This window comes from Astatotilapia calliptera, chromosome 6 (assembly GCF_964374335.1).
Source record: "Astatotilapia calliptera chromosome 6, fAstCal68.1, whole genome shotgun sequence".
Classification (NCBI taxonomy): Eukaryota; Metazoa; Chordata; class Actinopteri; order Cichliformes; family Cichlidae; genus Astatotilapia; species Astatotilapia calliptera.
In genome coordinates, this window is record NC_137427.1 from 12,206,910 (window position 1) to 12,212,909 (window position 6,000).

Here is a 6,000-nt window from a genome sequence, read left to right on the forward strand (position 1 = left end):
CACAGGTAAAGCAGAGAATATGTTTAGTGGTATGTGATTCACCCTTCAATGAAAAGGAGAATGCGTATGTGTCTCTGATTAAAGCCTCTCCTCCTTCTCTTTGTCCAACTCACACCACCAACTTAACGCTGCTTTTACACCTCTATACGCAAGAAGGAGCTCAAAATAACACCCACCCTTTATCTTCCACTCCTTAAAGGCCGCCCAACGCCTCGTGGGAGGTTGCAAAGCAGTGGTGGTGACGACTGTGACCTTAAGTGAGCTTCTCCAAGGAGAGGCTGAGATAACAAAATCATCTACCCAGCTGGAGGCAACTACATCTAGGTTTGAGTCATCAAAAGTTCCCGAGGGAGCGGGCTGGTCCCTTGGGATGGCAGGCCAGATAGTCGGTGTTGCCAAAGACAGCACTGAACAGCAATGGCATCAGAATCTGAGGGCGTGCGATATACACACAGTGACTATACATAGAGTCATGGTTATGATGTTCATAGATCTCACAACATCTGTGGTGTTGTTTTGAATCTCACCCAGCTTTGGTCATCCAGAACTGGAAACAGAAAGCGGTTTCTCTGAAACGTTTATCTGCCATCCTACATCCCTTCATTCAAGTTTGTCCCTGTATGCTTCTCCCAGACACATTAAAGCTCTATGAAAGTATGATGAAAATGAAATCGGTAGCCACTCACCGAGGAAGTAAAAAGATCAAATCAATAAAGATCTAAATTCAATTTAAACTCTGTGGTATAATGTAAAAGTTTTGACACATACGAAAAAAAAAACTTCACACTTTTTAAAAGAATTTTTTTCATCTATACAAAAGCAAAAGAACACAAAAACATACAAAACATGGCGCACAAAGTATTTAAAAGGGTCACGGGATCTTAATGTGACACAAAGAGAGGTTAGCAAAAAAACACAAACACAGGTGACTCACAGAGAAGCCATGTGTGTACACAACCAACACTGTATGAACAGGTATTTGATGGACACTCCTCTATCTTTGCTTCCGAATGCTGACAAACTTGATTCAGTGCAAGCGGCACGCCATTCCTGTCTTTTCCACTCTACTTGTATTAATGGTGTTTACTCACACCAGTCTGGAAAACAACTCATGACATCAGAGACAAAATATTCAGGTGTGAATATTTTCTATTAATCTACACCTGACATTACATAAAAAAATAACAGTCTTTGGAATGTTTTTATTGCAATAGAGTGTATAATGTAACAAACTTGAAAAAGAAAATGAAAAAGGCATCAGTAAATTGATGACCTACTCATTCTAGTAGGTCATTGGAGGACTCAGGGGAAAGTAAGGTATTTTCTAGAATCACTGTTAATGGCACAAGGCTGTCACGCTGAGTCATGGATCTCAGCCTCGCCTCTACGCAGCACTCCCATAGCTTGTTATTGAAAGTGTCATCGTTTCTGCCTGCTGGGCATGAAAATAAATACCTCGTGTGAAACTGAATTACTTCAGTGTTTATTTAACAGGAGATGTTGGCAGAGTATCTGTCCTCTTTCCAGATGACAGTCTCACAAAGTTTGGAGAGATGAAAAATATGGAATTAAATTTGGGGAAATGCGTATTTGCTTTTGTGCCAGCTGAATGATGAGATTATTACCTTGTGGACCTTTGCATGCTAAATGTAAAGCTGGAGCTCAGAGTCATTTAGAGTAGCACAAAGATTTTGTGTAAAAAGGTCGCTTTAATCTTTGTAAAGGTAACACTCAACCAGAACTTCAAAAGCTCACCTAACAACAAAGAAAAATTTACCTGTGATAAAAGAGGCCACTGTTGAAGTGCCTTAAACATGAATTGTTTCTAACGCTCTGCAGGGGATATACCCTTAGGGGGAAAGAGAGGTCAGATTGTACTGAAATCTGTGAGAAAACAACCCTTGGCTCCCTTACTCTATGACCTCTATAAACACCTTCCTGCCCTTTACTGCTCTTTATCTCCAGTTTCAAATATTACTGGACAATATAATGTTATTTTTTTTAAATACTGCTAATAAAATAGAAAATAGAAAACTATTCCTAAGTTTTCCAGGCGAAGATATTTCAAAGTTCTGGATGTCTTTTGTTACATTATCTGTCAAGATAATCCCATACTGCTTCAATAACGTTAATTTCTAGGCTCCGAGGAGGCCAATCCATGACTGATAGTTTTCCATTGTGTGTTTTTCTGTCCAGGTATGGTATCTGCCATCATTGTCATACTGAATGCGAAGCCACTGTCAATCAGTGGTATTGCATCAAAATCTGTCTGTGCTTTTCTGTATTCATAATTAGCCCCAGAGTCTAAATGAACTACTTCTAGTCCAGGAAGAAGTGAGAGCAACACTAAACAAAACAAGAACAAGCAGGATGTCATGCATGAAGGAGCAGGGGGCTTGGCTGAGGTGAGGAGGTTTGAATGAATGCAGGCTCACCTGTACTGACATTTGGTGAGTAAAGCCTCAAAGAATTACATTACTCATCCAGCCTGTGCATGACATGTTACCTAGCCCATCACCAACACCTTCCTGCCCTCTTTGCTCTTGGAAGGGCATGCTCAAGCACATCTCGAGCAGGTGCCTGAAGGCCTTAGGGGATGGTCACTGGGTGGTGCCATGAGTAGGTCCTGAAGGCATTGGCTGGGATCACTGGCTATTTAATAACAGCAGACGGGTGTCATTGCATTTTTATTATTACAGAAGAGTTGGCAAAAACCACAAAATAGAGTACACGCAGGCCTAATCTATGCATCATAGACTGGCAGCTAATGGTCGATCTGGGATTACTGGAAACGGACTTGGAGAGTACAATAATATTCGGTGGAGGTAGGCATCAGAGGTTATACTGTTGGCTCAACAGAGTCTTCACCTATAAAAACCTGCTGCCACTGATTTCCAGTCATATTCTTGTGTAATTTGGCATATCTCAGCCAAATTTATGCTGAAATAATAGTAGGTCTGTTTTAAGTGGCATAAAAAACAAACAACCTTTGTCTGGAAATGGTTAGGTATAAGAACTTGAGTGAAAATGAGTGAAAAGCCAAACTTTGTGAAAAGTCTGGCTCTCAAATAAAATATAAGGAAATGCGGGATTGCTTAAGACTTTTGCACAGTAGTACTTTTACCTACGCTAAGCTAACTGAACTGTTAAATGTTGACAAATTAAGATTCTACCATTGTCAGGCATTTGGCTGAGTTGTATCAGAAGTGGTTTTCCTTGCTTTCTGTTGCCACTGACGAGCTCCCCAAAGAGAATTTCCCTTGGCAGGCAGGATGTCGAGAGACGTGACCTAACCAGCACAATCTGCTCTTCCATCAATCTCTTGGCAAGAAAGTAACAAAGCTATTTCCCAAAAAGCAGAACCATTGCTTTAAGGCCATGGTTATGGCTAAGTAAGAAAAATAGAGCTCACAGAAACCTCAATGACAAATGTTCATTTCATGATTTCAACCTGCCAGACTTGAAACTGGAAACTTGCTACATCACACCAAACCCAGAGCACTGTGATTATAATTGGAAGGATGACATTTTCCAGGTGCTTTCCAGTGACTCCTTCACTTTCATGCTGCTATTTCCTTTAGCTTAACCTCTGTATATAGTTCTCCCACTTCCCAGAGAGAGCACATGTTTTATATTTTAAGATATCAGACTTGCAGAAAATTACTTTCTTAATCGCACCTGTTAGCTGCTGCCGCATAACCACATCCTGTGTTATTCTCGGCCAGTATTGTTGTTGGGTACATATTCATTATCCCGCTGCAATCACGAACCCAGCATAAACAGTTCAATTGTCAGGATAAATTACATAAAAAGCTTTTTCCTGTAAAGCTAAAGCCTCACTGGAACACCAGCCAGCACTTCTCCACAGAAGGTAATACATTTGTTGCTGTATACCAGCTTTGTCACCATCATCCTCACTGACACTAGTCCCTGTTAACATCATCCTCGCAGATCGCACTTAGTTAAACAGCCAGGTGGGCTGCATGCGCACACGCCACACCACCCTCCCGCCCGGCAGCTCTGCATGACGCGAGTTGAGCTCTTGGCGCTGGGTTGCGGCCTGCTGGGAGGAAGCAAAAGCCAGAGGAATGGAGGAACAGATTGGGCCAGATTACTCACTGTTGTCTGACTCTGAGGCAGGCCTGTTTGCGCAGGATGTTGGAGGGTAAACAGGGAGATTCAAGGGCTGCGAGTGTTAGGGCAAGATACCCCACACCATGTCTGCTTCCTTCCCACCAGGATCCAGACAATACGACAGGGAGCGTTCACTATGCGATATGTGAATCGAGTCAGCTGCAGAAAGAAATACACAGAAGCAAGGCTAACACCAAAAAACAGTAATACATTTTATGTCACGTCTAAAGAAGCTCCCCTCCAAATGGTAATCGTATTCGTGGCATATCAGGTCAACATTAATTCCCTCAAAATTAAAAATGTAAAGAATATTTTCATCAGAAATGTTTTTTACACTATGAAAAGTCAAAAACCATAATGTGTTGAACCTGTTAGCAAAATGTTTCATAGACTTCTTTCACAACATTCCTATGAAAGGTTTGGCTCTTGAGCTCCCTGCTAATTGCAGTGACTCAGTTCAATCCACGCTTCCAATGAAACAACTGCTTCAAATATAATTGTGCAATTAAGCAGTGGCATTATGGCAAATAAATAAATAAATACATAAATAAATAATGATGATAAAGTAAGTTTCCCTAAAAGTCTAGTTTGACTGACAGTTTCAGTGAAACAGTCTGTTTGTTTTACAGATGGAAAACTATCCTGACTGATCCTTACACAAACAAAGACGTGTTTGTCTGTCACTATTTAATACCTACTAATTCTAAAGAAACTCAACGACACAAACATTAGGAGCATAAGGCTACAAGCCGACATACTTCTGACTAATTTACTAATCACACTGGTTTTTTCTACGCCCACAGAAACCTCATGCACACTCGTGTGAGCTCTAATAGAGGTTTTGTTGTAACAGTCACCACAGCTTTAGTCACGTTATAAATGGGGCTTTCATATTTAACAGCACCTTTTTATGTTGGGAGGCCCTGAGCTTTACATGATTACATAAATATACCCAGCAACCTCCAACAACCTCGTGGTGCTAGATTAGCCAGAGAGCATTGCAACTGTTGTGACTGATATTTAGATTTGTTTCTGTATCTTGTCAACTGTGCGGCAGTGGAGGTAGGATGCGAAGGACTAGGAGCAAAATAGAAGCGTATAAATGGCCTACAAACAGACTTGCTTTTATTTAACTAAAATTCTTATTTATTTTTATTGCATTTTTATGCATTTTTTCAGCTTATGAAACTAACCAACTATCACATGAAGATCTCAAAAACAAAAGAAAAATCATTTAGTGCTTAATGTGTCTCTCAGTTTTTAATAATGCAATGACTAATAACATTGTATTAATAAATCTCTTGAGTGTGCATATTGAAATTCCTACTCCCTACCTTGGCAACCCAATATTAGTGTTAAAAGAATTATCTGCTTGCATCACAAGAATGGGAAACATTGTTTATGTGTATGAATGTGTAACTTTTTAATATCAAATGTAACAAATTATTGCATCTCAGAATATAAATTCATATACATTTAAATAAACTTAGGTGGAAACAGACTGGGGATCAATTAAATTAAAATACTTTTTAAATGTGGTGATATTATTCATCTAATGTATTTATACTGCTTTTAATTTGGATCAAAGTGAGTCATATCCTGCTACAAACTGCAGTCGTTTAGAGTCAGTAGTTTCTCTTTTCTTTCTCCCCACACACAGGTGCGCAGCTGACAGGAGACAGCTGAAGTGAACATAACAGTTAATCCTGCTGACAACGAAACCTCTTATTACCACAGGATAATAAAAAAGTTTACCAAGTAAAGGAACCAAGTATTACATGGTTCTTCTAGCTTCTCAGATAAGATCTCAGACCAAACACAATTAGAGCTGAAGTAAGCTAGCAAGAAAGAGAGACAAAGCAATGT